This window comes from Chlorocebus sabaeus, chromosome 17, assembly GCF_047675955.1.
Source record: "Chlorocebus sabaeus isolate Y175 chromosome 17, mChlSab1.0.hap1, whole genome shotgun sequence".
Classification (NCBI taxonomy): Eukaryota; Metazoa; Chordata; class Mammalia; order Primates; family Cercopithecidae; genus Chlorocebus; species Chlorocebus sabaeus.
Window position 1 is genome coordinate 17904550 of NC_132920.1, and position 23257 is coordinate 17927806.

The 23257-nt window shown below is 40.8% G+C and overlaps 1 protein-coding gene across 8 annotated transcripts in view; it reads right to left on the minus strand.

Moving 5' to 3' along the window:
• The window catches only part of KIF13A (kinesin family member 13A), a 233237-nt gene that overhangs the window by 141645 nt on the left and 68335 nt on the right, over positions 1–23257 (minus strand). The gene's annotated exons all lie outside the window — the stretch shown is intronic.

Here is a 23257-nt window from a genome sequence, read left to right on the forward strand (position 1 = left end):
TGGTCTCAAACTCCGGACCTCAAGCAATCCCCCCACCCACCTCAGCCTCCCAAAGTGCTGGGATTACAGGTGTGAACCACTGCATTTGGCTAGGAAACAGTTTTCAAGGCAATAAAATGTTAGGTTGACTTGCTTTGTAAATATTTTCTTCATGTACAAAATTAAGGAGCTCAATTATGATTTCTAAGTTATGCAATCCTAAGACAATTCTTGGCCTTCCTGATAGTTACTCTTGATCAACCTCTGATATCCTCAATTCATAAACTGTAAAATTACTATGAAAAAGAAATGGGGGCATTTACCCTATGGCTTTAATCCTTCTTCACAGGAAATAGAATCATGCAGCTAAGAAAATAGATTTTCCAGGGCAGAGGACACAGAAAGGTACACGCAAAAACAGCAGGATGCCTTTTCTCCATCACTGGGTGTGACACTCCTTACAGAGCTCTGAGGGACTCAAACAAAACTGAGAGCTCAGTAGCAGGGGGGAAAAAAATGTCCAATCACATGCATAATTCTATACTTTTGAGTGCAGGGAAGAAAAATCATCCCATTCCTATAATGATGAAGTTGAAACATCATTTTTTTGAAATTCCATGAATTAGCTGAAAGAGAATGACCCCTTATTGCTTTATGTCATTCCCACAGACAGACACAATGGGAATGTGATTTTTGTCTTCAGGTTTTAGAGGGGAACTAGAATAACTGGTATCTCTGGCTGCCATTAAGCAAGTCTCAACATATTTGTATGTCTACCCTTTAAAACAAGATAAACATTTATAGAGGTTATAAATAAAAATGCACAAGTGTTTTTAATTCTAAGCAAGTCACGGATTTCCATACTGTTAAAAAACTTGAGATTTCTGCCATGAAAATATCCTTAAGTGGAAGACTATTCAGAAAAGCCTCAGTTCTAAGTAGGTAGAACAATAATAAAACTTTATGAACCACATTTTGACTACACCTTCTCATTTTGCTTGCTTTATTCTTTAAAAGCCATGCAAATCACTGCTTTATTTAACAAAGGAAAGGAAAGTCACTTGGCTTACAATAAGGCCATTATATGAAACAGCACGGACCAAAGGTAATTAAATGTAGGTTTCCCATTTACGTTATGATGAACCCAGTAACCAACGGGGCTGGGACAGACTAGGGGAATCCCAGTGAGCTCTCTGGAATTCTCATATGTGCCCTTTATGCCACAGTCACAGCATAATAATAACCACCACCAGCAGCAATGAACTAGTGCTGGTTTGTAGCCAGTAGTACATTCACCTTCTTAGCCGTCAGCAACAAAATTATCCTTTCTTCATCGACATTCCAAGAAGGTTTTCTTCATTCTTCTTAGAAAACCAATTCTATTTCAGCATTTTAAGCACTTTAAAAGTCTTTATCACTTAGAAGATAGCCCATAACATGGGAATACCAACATAATTCTGCTACCTTCTTTTGTGTTTCTGAGTAAAGACTGCTTGTTAAGAATAAATGGAGACTGGGCAGAAAAGAAAAAAGGAAAGCCACAAAGCTCATCTGCTGCTACCCAGACTTACTCATCATTCGGTTTAGAACAAGGATCCTTGCTACAGAAGGAAAAGTAAACCCTGTAGCGCATCATAACTGTACTTCATTCATTGATACACCCTGTACTTCGTTCATTGATATACGCTGTACTTCATTCATTGACACACCTTGTACTTCATTCATTGATACACCTTATTAAGGTTTGAATGAGGTGATGGGCTGCTCACTCATCCTAATTCAGATTCAAGGTTGCTGCCCCAAACTCTAGAGGCTGTATGTCCTTCTTTGGTAGTTGTGAAAAAAAAAAAAAAAGTTTCCAGTATCAGTAATACTGACACTATAAGCGAATACAGTATGCTATCCTTTAGGGTGGAAAAAAAAAAACCTCATGTGATATTACAATGTAAAAATAAAAAATTTCATATACATATGAAACCTTATCTTAATCTTCATCCCTTTCATATATATAAAGTACTAAAATAAACTTAACAGGCTGAGATGGCTTCAAGGTCCTGGGTTTCTACATAAAAAAACCAAAACTTAAATTCAGCCAATCACCTCCAATCACCAGCAGCCAACTGAGCATTAGGTATATAATCAAGAATTTTCCACTGGGACAGTACAAATGAAACAACTGCTCCAACTTTAACCAATCAAATAATTTCTTTGCTTTCCTTCTGAGTTCACCCTATAAAAGCTTTCCCTTCATGACCCTTCAGTGGAGCCCCAAACCCCTTCCAGTTTGGAGCTGCCCAATTCTTGAATCACTACCCGCACAAATAAATTCTTTAACATTTTAATGCACCAAGTTCATCTTTTAACAAGCTGAAAAACAAATGAAATGAGAATAATATAAACATCTATCAGATTCAACATAAATCATATAAACACGTATTTTAAAAATTATGGGCTGGGCACAGTGGCATGCACCTGTAATCCCAGCTACTAGGGAGGCTGAGGTATGAGAACTGCTTGAACCCAGGAGGCAGAGGTTGCAGTTAGCCAAGATCAGGTCACTGCACGCCTGCCTGGGTGACAGAGCAAGACTCTGTCTCAAAAAAAAAAAAAAAAAAAAAAAAAAAAGCCTTTTGTTGATTGTATCAGTCAAAGCCATGATTCTTAGTCAAGTACAGACTACTGCTGAGATACCTATGTGGCTTCATTACAGAAAGAGGCAATGATTTTGTTCAGTAAATATCTAGTGAACTAAAAAAAGAACATCACTTGAAACAGACCTAACTGACCCTGACACACAGGTTTGGTTGCTGACTCCTTAGAAAACAGCATTTCATTGACACTTGCCTAAAGGTGTGTTTATTTCTGACTGCTCTCCAATGCCCATCCTCCCCTTCATTCTCCAAAACATTCTTGTTTTTAATCATGTGAACTTTTCTAAGTAGTCGAGTATTAGTACTTTTGTATATTCCAAAGAAATAAACTAAATACAATTTGACATTTTAGAAGACATTCCAGGTTCCAGGATTTGGAAAGAAAATAAGGAGGGGCAGTTCTTATTTTCTACATTGATAGTAGTTCTATTTTTGCAAAACACTGAAGCTCCTCTTCTCTCCCAGGACAAGCAGGTTGATCTCTTTCAGGTCACCCACACTATGAGATTTTACCACACAGCTCATGCAATTTACATGCCTTTATCCCACTTTGTCTTTCCACTCTGCCTGATCATACCTGCCCACTCTTGAAGACACAGTTCAAGGTTCAGCTCTCTCAATTCCTCATCAGCCTTGGAGACTACCTTCGCCTTCACTACTTCTAATATCCCAGGACTCCTAGGGTCAACATAACAGCTTAGCACTTATTGGCACACATAAAGTTCTGTTGCCTTCAGTAACTTTGTCTGCATTTGAGTCTCATATATCTTTAAGATTTAAACTCCTTGAAAACAGAGGCCAGGTCACATGGTATATAATCCCTGTCCCCAATCCCATCTATTCATGTAGGGCTGAGTACAGTATAAGAACTCAGAAATAATTCTTTTACATTAGTGAGTTAAACATAATCCAGTTGTGAGGATTTACTTAAATCACCACCACAATCCTGCAATTTTGGGGCAAGACTACCTGCATTTAACAGCAGTGAAGACTTCAGAGACTGTCAGAAAATGCAGAATATTTCTGATGACTTACTTAAAAATAATTATTTCTCTAGACCAGCATTTCACAAGCATAGAAATTGAATGGGATGTTAACAAAGGTCAAGCCCTTAAAAAGCTTCTGACATCAACTAAATTGAGAAATGCAGCTGAACACAGTTAAATATGGGTTTCTTTCAGGCAGTACTTTTCAGAGGCTTTGACATGCTAATATATGTTGTTACTCTCCTTGCATATTCAACACAACATTTCAACAGCAGCATTCCCCAAACTTATTTCATCACAGAATTTTCTTGGAGGACCATATTTTGGGGAAAACATATCAATGATTTTGATAAACAAACAAAAAGGTATTTTAAAGGATGCAATGGAATTTCCATATAGCAACAAATCTAGCAGCTCAGTAATCTCAGGTATTGACATAGATAGTACGGCTAAAATTTGATATGAACAAAAAAAGGTTGCTATTAAAAATATACACAATTATCAGAGAAAAATAAGTTTTAAATGACTTTTGAAATATATACTTTTGAAATATATACAAACAAAATGGCACAAGAACTCACAGAACAGAGGGATGAAAGCTGAATGCAGGCATGAGGATGTGGTGGTCAAGAAGAGAGAGGATCTGGAAAGGGTCTTCAAAGACAGGGAAGACTCTAACAGGGATGTGGGCCATTTCTAATAGAAGTGATTGTGTTAGCAAAAGTACTTAAATGAAAATATTCTAGGTGTCTTGGCAAGGGTTCTGTTTGATGAGATTAGAGAGTATATAGGCGGGGAGCGGGGGGCGGTAGGGGGAACACTAGAAAACAGTACAGTTGCCAGGCGGCGTGGCTCACGCCTGTAACCCCAGTAATTTGGGAGGCCAAGGTGGGAGGATCACTTGAGTCCAGGAGTTCAAGATCACCCTAGGCAACACACTAAGACCCTATCTTTACTAAAAAATAAAAAAAAAGGAGTAGGTGTGGTGGCTCATGCCTGTAATCTCAGCATTTTGGAAGGCTGAGGTGGGTGGATCACTTGAGGTCAGGAGTTCAAGACCAGCCTGGCCAAGATGGTGAAACCCCATCTCTGCTAAAAATACAAAAATTAGCCGGATGTTGTGGCACATGCCTGTAATTACAGCTACTCAGGAGGCTGAAGCAGGAGAATCACTTGAACCTGGGAGGTGGAGGTTACAGTGAGCCGAGATCGTACCACTGCACTCCAGCCTGGGTGAGAGTGAGACTGTGATTTAAAAAGAAAAAAGAAAATGGTAAAGATAAATTGGACCTATAGTGGGACAGGTCTTGAAAGGAGTAGTCTGTATTTAATTTAGTAGGTAGTACAGACCTGGAAAGTTCAATAAGGAAGACTAAAATAAAGGAGGATAAATAGCCTATGGCAACAACAACAGTAAAAATCCTAAACAGCTGAAGTTCTTTCCCCACACTTCATTCTGAAAGATGACTGGGTCAAGGAGTCCTCTGACCACTGTTTACAGCATATTGACTATAATTAGCTACTTAGAAGTTTGGCGGCCAAAGGCTCTGAGGTACAATGGCCTATACCAGTCAGTACTTTGAGAGATGTGTGTGATCAGAGAAGTATCTTCTGAACCAGAAATTTCTCTTTCATGTATTAAAATATTTTATTAATTGTTGGAAATGGCTGCAACCTAGATCTGAAAGATACACAGTTAAATGGCATATGCCTCCTGGAAATTAGTTTAAGGACATATTCCTTATTATGAAGCCTGTGACTGTCAATTCCAACTTGGAGAACTAAACAGGTCATCAAAATCTTCTAAGTCAAACTTGCCCAACCCATGGCCCATGGGCCTCATGGGGCCCAGGACGGCTTTCAATGCAGCCCAACACAAATTTGCAAACTTTCTTAAAACATTATGAGATTCTTTTGTGATTTATTTTTTTACTTTTTAGTTCATTAGCTATCATTAGTATTAGTGTATTTTGTGTGTGGCCCAAGACAATTCTTCTTCCAATGTGGCCCAGGGAAGTCAAAAGATTAGACACCCCAGTTCTAAGTATTCTCCTAATCAGCAAGTATTTATTGAATACTAACTCCCACAATGCATATTATGAGTGCTTTGAGGGAATATTTAGAGGAATTAGGCATGGTCTCTGACATCCAGAAGCTTAAAACCATGCAAGAGAGACAGATATATACATGTATAACTAATATTAAGTGGACGGTGATAAGGGTGACAACAGAGACAGGAATGAAGAGCTACATTCAGTCAACAAACATTTCTCATGCACCTTCTGCCACTCTGTTGGGATACAAAAATAAATTAGTCTTTTTGTCTTTCAAACAAGAAACTGATTTTTTATACACATATCACAATACAATATGAAGTGCACAGCAGCTCTCCAAAAAAGCGGGGGATTCACTGGGCAAAGGGGGAATTTTCTTCGAGGAGAAACGTCTGGAGCAGAATTTAGGAGGATTTAATAGGAATTCACCAAGCTGACAAGCCAAAGAAACGTCATCTCAATAGGGGGAATCATCTATGCAAAAAGCACCAAGAGAACACAGTTCATTTGAGGGCCACAGACTCGTGGGATCGGTCTGTTGCCAAGCTCAGCAGTTAGATTACAGTTAGCAGAGAAGGTGAGACCTGGGATGATGGTATAGGGATGAGGTTTTGTAGGACAGTAGGTACCATTTTCAATCAAGATTTATTAAGTGTAGTTTGGAGATAAGTTTATATACTTGTGTATCAATAATCTAACATTACCTATATTGAAAACATATAACAAAAGCTTCTATGAATTATAAAAAGTAGAAGGGGTTACATATGCATCTGGAAGAGCCTTTGAAACCTATCACAAGAAGAATGCAAATGTTAAAAACTTTAAGTTCCAAGACAAAGGCTGGTTTGAAAATTTTAAAAAAGAGAGTCATCAGATGATCAAACCTACAATCACTATAGCAACATTTTCTGAACATGTGAAGAGGCTGATTCATTCAAGAGACGTGCCACCAAGTTTGTTTTGGAAGAATACTGGATACATCATTCAGAATCTACTAAATTCAAGATATACGCTTAATGTCATTTTCTAATTTTTTTTCTCCTAACCCCTTATTTCCTCTAAGACTTTGATCTCACTGCCTGTGGTGCTTTGTTTTGCTTTCTCCTTCCTTCCTTCCTTCCCTTTCTTCTTCTTCTTTTTTTTTTTTTTGGAGGGGGCCTTGCTCTGCCGCCTAGGCTGGAGTGCAATAATGTGATAACAGCTCATTGTAGCCTCAGCCTCCTGGACTCAAGAGATCCTCCCATCTCAGCCTCCTGAGTAGCTGGGTCTACAGGTGTGCACTATCACACCCAGCTAATTTTTGTATTTTTTTTGTCAAGACAGGGTCTTGGCATATTGTCCAGGCTGGTCTTGAACTTCTGGGCTCAAGCAATCCTCCTGCCTCAGCCTCTCAAAGTAAGGCTTAGATTACAGGCATTAGTTACTATTCCTGGGTGCTGCAGTGCTTTTCAAGAACACAATTCTTGCAGCTGGCAAGGAGAAGCTATGGTTCCAAGAGAAGACCTGGTAGGGCAAGAATTGAGTAGAGAAGGAAGTAAAGTCAGGAGGATGATAGCCTGGGAGAAAACAGCAGAGGTAAGAAACTCATGGTCTGGATATAATTCAAGAGTAAAGATGCAGAGGTGCTGGGTGAGATAAGATGCTACAGTCAACAAGTGAAACCTAACATTTCAGAGGTAGCACATTTCAGGGTAGTAAACTCTAACCTGGTCATATAGTATGTCTGTGAATTGGAATGGATGATCATTACTTTAATTAATAGCTAACACTTACTGAGCTCTAATTATGTGCCAGATAGGTTTCTGTTACTATCTGCTTCAACTAACTTAACATATTTAATGACCCTATACATAAAAACTCTCTTTATTATCATTTTTCAAATAAAAAATACTGAGGTACAAGGTATAGAGATTGTATGACTTTCACAAGATCACAGTTAATGGCATCACCATGATTCAAACCCAGGCAGTCTCTGGCTGGAGCACACTGTACACTTAACTGCTATTGTATATTGCCTCTCTGGCATCAAAGAATTTGGTTGAGGGCTCTTTCAGCTTAGGCTAGGTATTGACTGGATAGCAATCCATGTGGATGTTCAATGATGTGGATCATCCATGCTTACAAGGGTTATCCATGTGGTTAATAACATGAATTAGCCCTTCTGTGTCCTTCATGAATGTGTAGGAGAAACCTACACAGAGTGAACCTCCAAGAAGGAAAGGCATTTATGGAAAAAAAAAAAAAAAAAAAGGAACTGGTATGACAACACGGAGTTAGAAGGCTGCAAACGACTACTTCCTGCTGAGGTAGTAGGAAACTGAGGGCCACTGAAAAGGCGTATAAATAAAGCCACAAAAATGTAGATGCAGATGTGTTGGGAGCAAATCCTAGGCAGAAGGACAGCTGGAACAAAGCCAGAGTGCACAGGATATGATCAGAGAACAGCAGGTAGACAGAATGTAATTGAGAGCCATACAGCTGGAAGAACAGACAAGAACCAAATCACAGACAGCACTGACTGCCATGATGACTCAGCCTTTTCTCAGAAGAAATTGCCACAGATGGTTTGCGCAATGGGAATGACATGGCCAGATCTGTTTTAGGAGGGTGAGACTCAAGCGTGAATTAAGAGGCCACACCATCTAGAGTCAGCAGTGAGACACGCACTGGTGAGCCTCTGCCTGGCACCAACTGTAGCCCTCACGGTGTGTTAAGTTAAGACACTACACTGCAAGGACAAGACACAAAGTAGGGCGGAAAGACAGAACACAAAGACAACTCGAAGGAAAAGTCTGTAAGACATGTTGAATGCTGTGCCCCCTCCACCTAGCCAGTCCACCACGTCTACAAAGATTGAATCACTGCCCCACAGCATGAAGGGACTTTCCGCATGGGACTTTAGTAGCAGACCTCGAAGCAGACCTGATGGAATGGATGAAGAAAAAATGGTTTCAATTCATTTGATACTTATTATATTGTTGACAGTTTTAAAAATTAATTGAGGCCGGGCATGGTGGCTCATGACTATCATACCAGCACTTTGGGAGGTCACGATGGGAGGGCTGCTTGAGCCCAGGAGTTCAAGATCAGCCTGAAAAACATAGTAAGACCTTGTCTCTACTAAAATTGTTTTTAAAAAGCAGCCAGGTGTGATGGTGCGTGCCTGTAGTCCCAGCTATTCAGGAGGCTGAGGTGGGAGGATCACTTGAGCCCGGGAGATTGAGGCTGCAGTGAGCCATGGTTATGCCACCGCACCCCAGCCTAGGTGACACAGAGAGACTCTGTCTTAAAGAAATAAAATTAAAATGAACTCAAAATACACTTGCAATTTTAAAAAATGCTAATCCTGATATGCCTTCTTTAAAAAAAAAAAAAAAACCTGCTTCTTTTTAAAAAATTACCAGTTAATCTATTTTCATTTTCAATAAAATGCAAAAAGAAAAACAACTAATTTTGTACTGAAGTAGATAGACTTGTGGTTTGTTTTTGGACTACTTTGGTATATCTGAACTACTTCCTTGTGGCATAACTATATTTGGCTTAAAGTTCTTCAAGCTATAATGAAGCACAGTGGTGAGGAGTTCAGGATCAGAGGTCAAACAATCCTAGCTCTGCCATGATCTAGCCATGTTGACCTTGGACAAGTTTACTCAACCCCTGAGTCTCAACCTCTAAAATGGGAGTAGAAGAGCACTCCTTCAGCACTGTTGAAGGATGTCATGAGGTGACGTGGGTAATGCTGTACACCATTAGCATGTAGAGTTACTGCTCAATAAATGTTAGATGCCATTGCTGTTGTTACAACAAATATTCCTCCTGAATTATACATGCAAAATGTCAACATTGCTCAAACAAAATTTCATCTAGGAAAAGGGTACTGGGAGCTGAAGAATGACAGAATTTCTAAAACAGGGTTCTTTCCCTTAAGAAAAAAAGGTTTTTGGCTGGGCACGGTGGCTCACGCCTGTAATCCCAGCACCTTGGGAGGCCAAGGCGGGTGGACCACCTAAGGTCAGGAGTTTGAGACCAGCCTGGCCAACATGGTGAAATCCCGTCTCCATTAAAAATATAAAAATTAGCCAGGTGTGGTGGTGCATGCCTGTAGTTCCAGCTACCTGGGAGGTCTTGAGGCAGGAGAATCGTTTGAATCTGGGAGGCGGCGGTCACAGTAAGCCGAGATTGCGCCACTGCACTCTAGCCTGGGCAACAGAGTGAGACTCTGTCTCAAAAAAAAAAAGAGAGCGAGAGTCGGGGGAAAAAAAACTCTGGAAAGAATTACATAAATATGTATAAAGTTGGACATATTTATAAGAACTAAATTATGATATGAATTTCTTTAGAAAAGAGCCAAGAGCAGTATGCTACAAACACTTCAGGACAACCACCCCTGACATCTGGTCTCACATACAGCCACACCTACATGTAAGGTACAATACAGCTGCATGACAGTGAAACTGAGGCCAAGGTAGCTGACAAAATGGACATAGGAATAATAGTCTAAAATTTAACAACAGTCCGTATTTAAAAATAGATCCAATATTATAAAATTTGCATGTACTTCCCAATTTGGTAAGTAGTGGGTATTGCCTATATCGCTAGCTAGAGAACCTGGCAGTACTGTCTCATGACCTGAAAAGCTAGAGAACCTGGCAGTACTGTCTCATGACCTGAAAAGCTGGCAATAAAAGGTGAACCAAACACATGGTCTATATGTGTATTTTCAAAATTAGAAACAGAAACCAAGGGACCAAACAGCTTTCAGTTTCCTTTCTCAAAACAACTTGGATTTCCAACTGAGTACCAAAAAGTAGGATATTATTACCAATGTAAGAGGTATCCTACAGGCCAGAATCAAGCATTTATAGTTTAATAGTTTGACTACTGAAATGAATAGGGAGACAAGATTTTTTTTTTTTAAATTAACTGTTGGTTTTTGTCAAAACTGTTTTCTGCAATAAAGATGTGTCAACTTTATAACAGAAGCAATAAACTTCTGAAATAAAGTCAGTAACAGCAAAGTCTTAAAATTCTCACCACAGGGTTTTTAATAAATTCAAGGGTTTTTTTTGGGTTGTCGTTGTCGTTTTGAGATGGAGTCTCACTCTGTCGCCCAGGCTGCAGTGCAGTGGCGCGATCTCAGCTCACTGCAAGCTCTGCCTCCTGGGTTCACGCCATTCTCCTGCCTCAGCCTCCCAAGTAGCTGGGACTACAGGCGCCTGCCACCATGCCCAGCTAATTTTTTTGTATTTTTAGTAGAGACGGGGTTTCACTGTGTTAGCCAGGATGGTACCGATCTCCTGACCTTGTGATCCGCCTGTCTTGGCCTGCCAAAGTGCTGGGATTACAGGCTTGACCCACCACGCCCGGCCTAAATTCAAGTTTTATAAGTTAATTTCATTACTTTAAAACTCTGATGATCCCAAAAACTCTTTTAGAGGTATAATAGTTCATAAATACAATACAATGAAATTCTAATGTTTTCAATCAGTATTTTTCGTTCTGCACTGTGCACACTATCTGGCACTCAGCAAGACTCAAGTTTTGACATATAGGCCAAACCATCTCCACTGACTGAGGGGTGAAACCCAGAGTAGTGACCCTCCACCACTGACTGCAGCCCTTTGGGTGTGCATCAAATGCCTTGCAAATAATTTGTATTCAAACAAGTCTTGCGAAAGGACTCAGTCAACCTATCAGTGAGTTACCAACCTCTCCTGATATCAGGTTCCTCTCCACTATGACAAGAGTAACTATAAATACACTTCTAATAAAAACTTTGTTAGATAAAAACATTTTTTTTTTAAATAAAAGAAATTTAATGTCACTCAGGTTCAGCTTAAAATCTAAAATACAAGCTTTCTTTACAAACATCACATGTTCTCACTTATTTGTGGGATCTAAAAATCAAAACAATTAAACTCATAGACTCAGAGTGTAGAAGGATGGTTACCAGAGGCTGGGAAGGGTCATGGGCTGGGGCTGGGTGGGGGCGGGGGGTGGTTAAAGGGTTAAAAAAAAAAAATTAATAAGACCTACTATTTCATAGCACAGCAAGGTGACTATAGTCAATAATAATTTTTTTTTTTTCTTTTTGAGGCAGATTCTCACTCTGTAGTCCAAGCTGGAGTGCAGTAACGTGATCTTGACTCACTGCAATCTCCACCTCCCAGGCTCAAGCGATTCTCGTGCGTCAGCATCCCAAGTAGCTGGGACTATAGGAATGTGCCACCATGCCCAGCTAATTTTTTGTATTTTAGTAGAGATGGGGTTTCACCATGTTGCCCAGGTGGTCTCGAACTCCTGAGCTCAGACGATCAGCCCACCTTGGGCTCCCAAAGTGCTGGGATTATAGGCATGAGGCACCGTGCCTGGCCAGCAATAATAATTTAATTATACATTTAAAAATAACTAAAAGAGTATAATTGGATTGTTTGTAATATAAAGGATAAATGCTTGAGGGGATGGATACCCCATTCTCCATGATGTGATTATTATGCATTGCATGCCTGCATCAAAATATCTCATGTACCCTATAAATATATACACCTACAACATACGCAGAAAAATTAAAAGCTAAAAAAAATGCAAGCTTTCTTTTGCAATTGAGGTTCCATCACTTGATAGAGTGACAGGAGAACATTCAGAAACCAAAATTTCCCCTTCTGGAAAAGAAAGCCAGGTTCAGTTCTATCACCCAAACTGGGAGTGATCTTGACAACAGCATCAGCCTGCCCGACCTTCCAGAGGATGCAGATTTGAATCAGACACCTATACTTCAAGCTCCCTGCACTTGGAGCCTGGACTTCCCTGGCTTGCGACTGTTCTCATCCTAAGCACTTATTAGCACATAGATGATGCTTATTAAATTGTACTGAATAAACCAATGGAACCCCCACTTCCTATTTCTTTATCTGGGACATGCCACCTTCGTTGAGTTTTATCATGCATCTTCAACTTTCTTTTTTCAGTCTCTAACTTAATGTTTGTTTTTAAAACTATCTTACAGTAAGTCTATTGACAGCTGGAAGAAGGGATCACATGAAAATAAACATCCTCCCAGTAATGGTTTGGAAGCACTGAGAAAAGGTTACTTGTTTCTCATGGTATCCTCCCTGTCAAGGTACTGGCGTCTGAACAGAGAAACTCCAAACAGACACTGATGGTAAAAGGAGAATTTGTTGAGAACACATTTCTATAATTTCTCCTTTTCAGAACTCTTCTGAAACTTCAGACTTCCTTACAACTAATCTTTTTTATTTTAAAATTATTTTTACTTTTTATACGAGATAGGGTCTCACTATATTGCTCAGCCTGGTCTTGAACTCCTGGGTTCAAGTGATCCTCCTGCCTTGGCCTCCCAAAGTGCTGGGGTTAAAGGTGTGAGCCACAGTGCTCAGCCAAATACATATATATTTTTTAAAGCATCTTGTAGCTTCTGAGTAAACTGAGACTGGTCCCTTTTACTAAGAGAATACTCTGAACTCAGAACAGCAAAGGGCAGGCAGGACAGGATCAGGAGAGGAGCAGGGAGCCAGAACGCAGCTGTTCCCAGGACAGATTCTGAAACATTCTATGAGTTTGGAAAACTCATAGAATTTTCAGAATTAGTGTATACTAGTATTTTACACACAGTGGGCACTCAATAATTAGTTGAGTATTTTTCTTTTCAATGAATCAACTTCTTATTCTTAAAATAATCTTGCATGGGTACTTCAAACATTCCTTGCTCTTACAGCGATTTAGCCACATGGAGCTGGAGCCTGTTCTGAAAAGTGCAAAATGGAAAAACTTCACCATTATTAAAAAGTTCCACCCCTGCTGTTCCAGCAGGAGAAACTAGATTTAGGAGAAATGTTACACTGAGAGGCAGGTGAGGACAAAGAGTTGCCTGTGTTTATTTCATCCATGTTTTCAACTCGAAGGATGCATAAGGAGGGGACGGTCAACTCAGCTGAGCCCTGGAAGATGCAGGGTGTTTGTCAGGAACATCAAGGAAGAAAGGATCTGGTGTCAATCCAATGAGGGGGGACTGACTAAGTAAGTCATTCATCGACAATCTCCTGAAACTGAAGGAAAATCCAAAGGGACCGGGATTGATGGAGACACAAAATGGGACAGAAAGGAGAGCAGAGGAAACCAACTTTCAGGAAAGTGGTTATTACCTGGTTGAAATCTGGAAACACCACCCATCCCTGAGCTCATCAAAGCACAGGCTGGGGCTCAGTGCCAGCCTGTTTGTAAACTTGCTGGGTCCCAGAGGAGAGAGAACAATGTCTTCCAAGGTATGGGCCACAATCTCACCTTCCTTTAGAGGTCAGATGCCATGATACCTCCCTCCCCTCAATACTTACAAAAGTATCAGTCCCTGATGGAATTAAAAAGGAAAAAGAAATGGTCCTTTATCACAGATGTTTCCAGAAGCACATAGTCCAAGGCCATTGCTTAGTCTAAAGAATGTTCAGGTTAGAAGGCAAATCTCAAGTACTAAATGCCAGAATAAGTGAAACATTTTAAATTTTTATTGCTTTTAAACTATATTATTTATAGCGACCCTTGTTTTTCACTAAAAAAGTGATGCTATCCCTTCTGAAAGTTTTTAAAATATGCTGCCCGGGAGTTGAGTATAATTAATTTAGAATAGATTTTCATTTCTATGCAATCAACCAGTTAATATAATAAAAAAGATTACAATAAAATGCAAAACTTGAGATGAATACGAGTACATCCACAATAACTATTAATTTAAAACAATAATGCTTACATGGGCTATATGTGTATTTCCAAAATTTAAATCATACACATGCAAATGGGAAGTTTTATAAGAAATATGATGTTATTTTATGTAATCACTATCCACTAATAACGGATCCTCAGCCATTTTTTCAAACATTGTCAAGGAAAGTAACACCTGAAATATCCTTCTGAAATACAACACACACACAGATGACTCCAGCCACGGGTCAGAGGCATCCGGTAAAGCGTGAGGCAGGGTCTCTGTGGGGCAGGGTCTCTGTAAAGTGTTCTCCAGGCCACCTCACAGAGCTTCTGCTGTTAATCACCAGGGCTGCAATTCCCAGTTTGGGCAAGCCTAGTAAGAAACTCACCCTGCATTAACCAAAACAAAATTAAGCAGAGAAAACATGGCTCTTGTGCAATTCTCTTGTCATGTCTTCAAAGGTATCACACAGTGAGGCTTTCCAAAAATGCAGCATGAAGCACCAATTCTTGATTTAAAAATCAAGAATTAAGCACCCCTGTAAGGTCATTCTCAGGATAAAATACACACTGGCCTATCTGCCACTATTAAAGACTTGACTTCAATTAATACATCCTTTGATGGACTCATACATTTAATTACCTGATTTTGGTTTTATTTCCAAGATTGGTTTTCCATTTATGTGAGAGCTTGTACCTTGAGAGCATTTATCTATGGTAGAATAAGAGATAATATATTTGACTTTTCTACTTTAGGGGGAGTCACAACCAAACTTCATGCTCCATGTAACAGCTTCAGGGTTATTAGCTGAATAATCCCTCGGGTTATAGCTGAGCCACACAAATGGTCTTTTATGAGAGTCAGTCCAGGATGGTGGCTGTGAGCAGGGATGTAGAAGCCAGACTGCCCAGGTTCCATTCTTGCCTCTACCACTTTGTAGGGACCTTGGACCTGGTGCTTAAGCTCTCAGTGCCTCAGTTACCTCGCCTGTCAAATAGAGCTGTTGTGGGATTAAGTGAATTAACATACTATAAAGCTTTTAAAAGGCGGCAGAGTAACACACAGGATGCAAAGCCCTCTCATTTTTGGCCATTTATTTTACCTACAAACTTCTTTTCTCCATCTTCCACAGAAGCAGCTATCATTGCTGATACCAGATGCTTGCAGTATGACAGCATGCAGGACCTGCCACCTTGAGGACTCTGGGAGCAAGAGAACCCCTGACTCAGCAGCCTACTGATTCTGTAGGACATCTGTGCAGAACCATGTAGTTTCAATGTCACATAGAGCTGACTCACCAGGACAGGAAAATTACAGTTCAGGCCAGCCACAGTGGCTCACGCCTGTAATCCCAGAACTCTGGGAGGCTGAGGCAGGTGGATCGCTTGAGTCCAGGAGCTTCAGACCAGCCTGGGCAACATGACAAAACACTGTCTCTACTAAAAAGACAAAAATTAGCCAGGTGTGGTGGCAAGAGCCTATAGTCCCAGCTACCCAAGACGCTGAGGTGGTAGGATCATTGCAGTAAGCCAAGATGGCACCACTGCACTCCAGCCTGGGTGACAGAGTGAGAGCCCGTCTCAAAAAATAAAATAAATAAAATAAAATATTACAGTTCAAATGAATCCCATGTCTATTACGAATGAGATTTTAGGAGGCATGCTAACTGGGCAGGATGGCAGTTCTCATCCTCATTCCCAATACAGACCTGGGAGCTACAAATGAGTCTCTGCCAATGACGTGTCTGTGACAAAAGTCACACTAGTGGCAGGAGTTCATGGCAGTATTATTCTCTAGGTTAGGAAATATGAGATTAAAAATCTTCGTTGTCGACAGCAAACTAGGAATACAAGGATTTTGATTCTAGATCTACATAAACCTAAAAGCAGTCAAAGGGGGATCCATGGACCCATTTTAAATTACATCCAACCACACTACAGAATAAATAAATGGGTAGGTAATAAGGAGCTTGCCCTCATGTGAAACCTCATTGTGTGTATGACCTCCCTATAACGCCTGTTACCTTCCCAGAGCAGAATTCACTATGAGGCAAACCTGAGACCAATCTAAGGATTGCTAAAATAAGGATGCAAGTTTCCCTGTTACGCTACAAACCCCATCAGGCTAGCTGCCATGTCTGAATCGGTTTTTATTACCCCCATTCCACTAAGAGCAATTTTATTTGAATGTACTATTTATGTAGTTAAAAAGAAACAAATCTTTTATCCATTAGACAAACTCACAACATAGACCCAATACCATTATGATGATGGAATTCTTCAGAATAACACAGTTTCCTCAAATTGTATAGGAAACCCATTATTTGTGCAAGATATTTAGAGATTCACAACAACAGGAAAATACAAATGAATGGACAGGTAAAGAAAATTTATTTAGTTTAGAGGAGAGCCCCAGGTATGAACAAGTGGCATTAAACTTTGCAGATTCTCCTCCTATTAATACAACCCTGAGTATCATTTGTGAAGGGTAACAGTTGTGTAATACCGCATTAGCAACTTCTTTCTCTCTTGCAAAAGGCAAGAAGAAGAAGGGAAGAATCTGTCAAATATTCTAAACTCAAAATCTCAATTACAAAAGCTATAAATAAAGCCACCATTATTACTGCAATACTGGAATGGACCAGGTCAACTTTAGGGGGAAAAAAAAAGTTCCCCACTAGACACTGTGCCCATAACCCTCATGGAGCTGCCACAGGGCTTGGTGTTGCTGTCCCCAAGGTCACTAGAGACTGTGCTGCATCTCCGTGATGCCAGAACACTTTACTCACAGATTCCACTCCATGGGAAGGAGGAAAACGGAGGGGGAACTAACATTATTTAGCATATTCTACATTTTACACATGATTCTTTTTGGAGACAGAGTCTCGCTCTGTTGCCCAGGCTGGAGTACAGTGGCACGACCTCGGCTCACTGCAACCTCTGCCTCCTGAGTTCAAGTGATTCCCCTGCCTCAGCCTCCCGAGAAGCTGGGATTACAGGCACCCGCCATCACGCCCGGCTAATTTTTGTATTTTTAGTAGAGACGGGGTTTCACTATGTTGTCCAGGCTGGTTTCAAACCCCTGGCCTCAAGTGATCCACCTGACTCGGCCCCAAAGTGTTGGGATCACAGGTGTGAGCCACCGCACCTGGCCTTACACATGGTTCTTGACACCTTATCTTATTCATCAATCCTTACCACTACTGAGGTGGACTCATTAGCCCCATTTCTCAGATGAGTAAACTGCTCACAAGACTAAGTAAATGGCAAAACCAGGATTAAAACCAAGTTCAGGACCTTTAATATATCCCCTTAACACCACAGCTAACTTTGCAACCAGAATTATCTTTTCCAAATACATTTCCTATCATTCCCCTGGCCTAAAATCCTGCAACAATGCCTTAATACACTTGGAATAAACAAATACCAAGTTCCTGATTGTCGTCCTTAGGATATGGTAAATGCTGCCCACCTTTCCCAGCTCCCATTTCCTTTCCACCCTCCAAGAATTCATAACACTTCCACTTTGGAGGCTTCATGCTCCTGCCCCCTCTGCCAGGAATACCCTCCCCTGCTGGTTCTTTTTCCCCCTTGGTCCGGAGAGGCCTTCCCTGACCTTCCTGTCTTGGACTTCCATTTCCTCGTGGCACCTGTCGCACTTTCTTTGAGTCATGGTTTATTGTCTGTCTTGTCCCCTTTACAGAGTTGTACCAATGGGATGCCTAGGTCTGCCATGCTTGCTGTCATGGACCCCACATCAGGCACATGGTAAGCACCCAGCCTGGCTAGACACACCCATCTCCTTCCAGGCAGAGGCCGGGTCACTCACCCTGGGTTCTCTCCTATCAGGTCTGGCATAGTGCTTGACATGCAGTAGAGGACAAATGTTTATTGAATAAATACATACATGCCTAAGAATAGTCTCAGAACTGTAGACCAAAAGAATGTAAATGTCCCACACTGCCATTTATGTCAAGCTGTACTTAAATGGCAGCCTATTTTTATATAAATAACAGTTACATTTATTTTACTACTACAGAAAAATGATTATTTTATGTCTGTTAACTACTAATTTGGAGTCCTTTTCACAGGAATGTGTTGCTGGCTTATTTACTGGATCACTCAGTAGCTCTTAAAGTGGCAGGTATCAAGTGGGGAAGCTAATTCCCACTTGTGGGTCCCAGCAGGTATGTGTGCCGAGTTATTTAAACGGACCTTGTGTTTTCTTGGGGCTGCCTTCCTATAGGTAAGAGAGGTATCACTTGGAGTTGAAAAGCGCTCCCCTCCCCAGGCATCTGCACAAGAAGCTCCCTCTGCCTGGAATACCCTCTCCAGGGCTTGCTCCTCAGAGGAGTGTTCCCCATACTCTCTACGTTGATGTTGCCGCTGCCTGCACCACCTCCATCCCACCTCCATCCTGCTTGGCCCTGTCACTCCGTCTCCTATTACTCGGCTTTGTTTTCTTCTGAGCACCTTTCACCATTTTAAACCATTTCATGATTTATTTGCTTATTATCCACAGATCTCCCCCTGGATCTGATAGTTATAAGATTCATGGAAAGAGAAGCTTTGTCTGTCTTGTTCCCTGATACATTCCCAGTGCCTACAGCATTGTCAGGCATGAAATAGTCACTAAGTATCTCTTAAATGAACGGACGGATGCAGTCCTTGGCTCACATCGGGGGATCACTAGTAACATTTGAGACAGTGGTGATGTTTCCCTGAATAACTCCACTCTTTGGATTGAAGACCAAGTAAACAGACATATAGTGCTGTGTTTTTACAAATGCTTTAATAGTGAAAACTGTGAACACATATGAATGGAATGTGAACGGCATCACATAACATCACAAAACATCACACCACATCACATAACAGTAGAAAGTATCCCTGTTCAACAATTACCAGGCCGGCACGGTGGCTCACGTCTGTAATCCCAGCACTTGGGGAGGCCGAGGCAGGCGGATCACGAGGTCAGGAGATCGAGACCATCCTGGCTAACATGGTGAAACCCTATCTCTACTAAAAATACAGAACATGAGCTGAGCGTGGTGATGGGTGCCTGTAGTATCAGCTACTCAGGAGGCTGAGGCAGGAGAATGGCCTGAACCCAGGAGGTGGAGCTTGCAGTAAGCCGAGATGCTGCCACTGCACTTCAGCCTGGGCGACAGAGCGAGACTCTGTCTCAAAAAACAAACAAACAAACAAACAAAAAACAATTACTAATACATGGCCAGTCTTGTGCAGATGAAGTACTATGTACTCAATGCTGCTGAAATAAGACCATTAAGAGAATTTCAGAAGTTATATTAACGTACGATCCAAGGTGGATTCATATTCAATTCAGGGAAACAAACTAGCAGATTATAAATTTCCAAAGGGCTCATCTAAGTTTCACATGGTGCTGAGAATAGTAAGCACTTCTTTTCCCAGAGATTTCAACCCTCCTGTATCAAGCAGTAAGAAAGCTAAGAGTACCAAAAATAGATGTTCGACAGCCCCAAGGGGTCAGCCATGTCTCCATTCCTAATACACTCAGTGGCTGCTTCACCCACCCCGATTTGACCTGTTCTATTATCTAGTTTTCCAGCACACACAGCAGATACGACAGCTAACAAGCAGGGCTGTGAGAGAGGGTGGCAGCCGAACGGTGTCTCCTGGCAGCCCAATGCTGTGACAAGAGATGAAAGCTGAGGGCAACCCAAGCCCCTTTCACCATGTGGAAAGTAATGGATGCTCATGATGACATCCGGCAGCCTCTGGCTCTGCTACGACAGTGCAGAAATACAGCAAAACAGTGAAGGGTTAGTGTTTGAAGGAATAAGTTCCAGTGATCTGAAAAATTAACTTTGATTAAAATACTCATGGGAGGGAAGACATAAGCAGCCGGTTGAGTTAGAAAAAATTTTTTTGTTGGATGAGGATTTTAGATAAAGATTCTAGACAATTTCAATGATTTAGGATTCAGCTTGCTTGGTTTCTGTTTCAGTATTTTGATCAAAAGGGTGTAATTACATGTAGTTTTCGTTCCAGTCTCTATTACGTGGTCAAGGTCAAGAAAACAGGAGTGACCAACAGAAGAAAACACACTCCAAGGAGGCACGAAATGAAAAGTTGCAACTGGGTATAGCCAAATCAGCAGGCCTCAAACCTGTCATGAAACGCGTCTAAAAAAAATAAAAGATAAACTAGCATCCATAGCATCTTTACCTTCACTTCTCCCCCACTTACCAAAAACGAAAGAAGGGAAGAAGAGAGGATAGGAAGAACACTTTTTTCTTTTACAATCATCAAGGAGAACGATCATTTTCATTAGTGTTTTTATACACAAAATCTTTATCTGCTTGAGATATTAAAAAGAAAATTTTGGTCTGGGCCCTTTTGGTTAGCTTCCTACTTTTCTGGAATACCATTCCAAGGACAATGACTATCCTTTCAAAGCTGAGACCTTATTCTTTTCATCTATTTACAAAATTACTTATTCACTCTGTTTTCATGTAAAAGTAATATATGGCTGGGTGTGGTGGTTCACGAAGCCTGCAATCCCAGCACTTTGGGAGGCCGAGGTGGGTGGATCACCTGAGGTCAGGAGTTCGAGACCGGCCTGGCCAACGTGGTGAAACCCCGTCACTACTAAAAATACAAAAATTAGCTGGGCGTGGGGGCGTGCACCTGTAATCCCAGCCACCCAGGAGGCTGAGGTAGGAGAATCGCTGGAACCAGGGAAGCAGAGCCTTCAGTGAGCCAAGATCCCACCACTGTGACTCCAGCCTGGGCGACAGGGCAGGACTCCGTCACTAAACTAAACTACTAATATGTATTGCTTAGAATAAATGTTGTAAATTGAAAGTGAACTGTAAATAAGTTTGCCCTTACAGGGTCACATCCTCCTTCAAGATAACTGCTGTCCTAAGGTACTGGAAAAACTCCACTGCAATCCTGAGGCCCAGGTAAATGGAACCAATGTAAACAATGAAAAATACACAAATGACACCTTTCCCAAACAGTATTCAGAGAAGGATTACTGCAGCAAGGCACACTAATGTTAATGGTAGTTCAGAGTAGGGGGTCCCATAATCAAACATTTTTTTTAACTCCTGCCTTTATAAGCCCCCAACTTAAAAATTCTCAAAGCATGATTGCATATCAAGTGCACCGAGAAGTTATGCAGTAAATAAACTGATTTAACTTTGTTTTACTGCAGAGACATTCTTCCCTGCATGGCAAACATTAGCATCCAGTTCAAGGGACCACACTTCAAGGAAAGCTGAACAAATCTCAAGTAACAATAACCAGTTAATACAGAAAAATACACTCACAGTCTCCACTTTATGAAGGAGGAAAAACATACTAAGAGATCTACTTTTAAAAATGTCAGAGGACCATAACGATGATGCCAGTAGCCCCTTAGTACAATCTTTCCAGAAAGTTTTTCTAAATTTGAAATAAATGCAAACAGCTGAGTTTTTTATTTGCACTTTGGTCATTTCCACTGGGGTATTTTAAAATGAGACAATGGGTGTGCCCCTTCACTGACTCCCTCAGTGAGGACACAATGGAACAGAACATCTGCCAATAACTGATGAGAATCAAGGTGGGGAGAGGAAGGGAGAAGAATGCCCTTGGAAAGCCAAGTGCGGGAAGAACAAAAACTCTTGGTGTCTCCTGTGCTCTGAAGACTAGCCTGCTTCTGCTTAAACCATTTGGGCTTCTGGCTGGCCCCAATCTACCTAAAGCTCTAAAGCTTTCCCCAGTAGAAGTTTTGGTTTTTTGCTTATAGACATTTCACTTTTCCTGCAAGTCCTATTAGTTGAGTGACTAAAAAATCTGCAGAGTTTACTTATAGAAGTACTTTTATTGATTAATCCAAAGAGAAACTTAAGCTTTTAAATCAGGAAAAAAGGGGCATCAAACACAATACACTGAACTTTTAATTAACAACATTGGAAGCATCATTGGGCCCACAGCAATTTAACTCACTTCAAGTCCAATTTAACTTATTTCAAGTCACTAGAAGGAGTGACCCCAGGGAAGGGCCGTCCACAAGATCCTGCAGACACAGGGCTTTAACTCCAGACCTAGGAGACTTAGCTCAACAGCTAATGGTCCCTGCAAAAGTCCATCACAGTCCATTCTCTAGAAGGTCTCCAGAAATGAGAACATCCAGTATTTTCACTAAGGAAAGCAAACCATTTGGAAATTCCTAACCCCCAACTCAAGGGATCTGCAGCAAGGTGACCTGCGGAGTTTGGAGTCCATGTTGTTTTCCAAATACCAGTGAAGAAACAAACCTGGAGGATGGAAAAATAAACCATGGTACTCCATACAATGCAACAGTTTACAGCAACGGAAGGACATTAACCACAGTTCCACACATCAATGTGGATGAATCTCAAAAAAATAATGTTGAAAGAAGAAGGCAAGTCCGTGAATAATATATTCAACATGATTCTATTACATAAATTCACCCAAAAGGGCAAAACTAAAAATATATCGCTTGGGGATATACAGTTAAATGCAAAACTTAAAAAAAAAAAAAAAAGAAAGAAAGAAAGAAAGAAATAACCATAAAAATCAGGAAAGTGAGGTTATTTAGAAGGACACTCCTTTGGGTCCACTCTTCTAAAGCATGGGTTATCTGTTTTTTCAGCCAGATGGAGGGTATGTGGGTATTCATTTTTATTATTATTCTTTAATTGCACATATTTCTTCTTTTTTTAAATTAAAAAAAATAGAGATGGGTCTCACTATGTTGCCCAGGCTGGTCTCAGACTCCTGGGTTCAAGCAATCCTCCTGCCTCAGCCTCCCAAAGTGCTGGGATTATAGGCGTGAGCCACCACACCCAGCCTGCACATACGTTTTATCACCTTC